This window comes from Octodon degus, unplaced genomic scaffold, assembly GCF_000260255.1.
Source record: "Octodon degus isolate 3935 unplaced genomic scaffold, OctDeg1.0 scaffold00018, whole genome shotgun sequence".
Taxonomy (NCBI): domain Eukaryota; kingdom Metazoa; phylum Chordata; class Mammalia; order Rodentia; family Octodontidae; genus Octodon; species Octodon degus.
The window spans coordinates 691,718-693,265 of NW_004524594.1; positions in this window are offsets into that span (position 1 = coordinate 691,718).

Consider the following 1,548-nt stretch of genomic DNA (forward strand, 5'->3'; position numbering starts at 1 on the left):
CCCCCCCTAAAAAATATAAATAGTATTTATGAAGAGAACTGTTCTAGTTGTCTAGTAGCCTTTGTTTGTTTGTACTGGGAATTGAACTCACGGCCTTGTGCTTGCCAGGCAGGTGCCATGCCACTGAGCTAAATCCCTAGCCCTTTTTTGGTTTTTTGAGGCAAATCTCACTGTAGTTCAAGCTGGCCTTGAACTCAGGGGAATCCTGCCTCAGCCTCCCAAGTGCTGTGGGATTATAGGTGAGGGCCATGACACTCAGCCTTGATTGAGTGCTGGGATGGAAGTCAGGTCCCCGGGCGTATTGCACACCCCACCAGCACACCGTGCCCCGGCTCCTCAAGCAGACTTCCTTTATATTCTCTTCATATATATTCAGTCACCTTACAAGAAGACCTAAAAGTATGTTTATGACACGTGGGTGCGAACGTGCTGTGGCAGTGCTGAGCGACTTTGGTGTGTGATTCTGTCCGGGCTCTAGTTCGTCACTGCCAGCCATTCTGAGCAGCCCAGTCACTTGAGTGGCCATTGGCTTCAAGCTGTTCTTGAGTGGGAAGCGCTTCTCATAGCACTGCAGGAGAATGAGGCTCTTTGTTGCTTCTTCATCTCACAGTGACCTGTGTGACAAAGGCCTTTGTGCTTACAGCCCAAGCTGCCAGGCTTTCATCTGGATAAGCAGACCCAAGTGCTGGGGGCAACTCTGCTCTGCGCACACAGGCCCAGTGCCACTGTGGATCTGCGCCACCTGGAGCCACGGCCCTGCAGACCCCCATGGCTCTCTGCAGCCAGCTGGTTCTCTCTTTTTTCCCCTCATTTATGTAGTTGGTACAAGGCCTCACTATGTAGCTTGGCCTCCTAGTGATCCTCCTGTCTTCAGCCTCCCCAGGGCTGGAATTACAGAGGCATGTGCCACCACGCCCTGCCTGTCGCTAGCTCAGCGCACCCCAGGGGCAGAACTGGGGATCGAACCCTGGACCCTGAGCTTGCCAGACCAGGCACTTAGTCCACTGAGCTGTCTTGCCAGCCCTGGTTCTTTTCCAGTCTAATTTCGTCTGCATGTCTGGGATACACATAATGATCATGTTCCTCACAGGGAATTCGTACCTGTGTAGATTTTTTTTCTTTCCCATTCCCTTCCCTCCCTCCAGCCCTTCTTCCTCCCAATTTAAAAAGCTTTGTTTCCATTTTTTTTTGCCTTTTCTCCTTTTTACTTTTCCCTTCCTTCCTTTCCCTCTCTCCCCACCTTTGTTCCCCTCTCCTTTTGGGCATTTTCTATTTCACAATGCCTGTTAACGTATTTGGTCCTTATTTATACTTCTGGTTTCCTCACACCAGGAAAGCCATACAGTAATTACATATGTGTGCCTGCTGTATTTCACTTGAGTGGTTTCAAGGTGCATCCATTAGGTAGAAATGTCTCAAGCTTATCCTTTTTATGGCTGGCAGAGTAGCGCTCTATGGTAGAAAAACACCCAGTATCTTCTTTATGCACGTATTGGTCAGTGGGCATTTGGGCTTTGTTCAAGATTTAGCTCTTACAAGTGTGCTGCT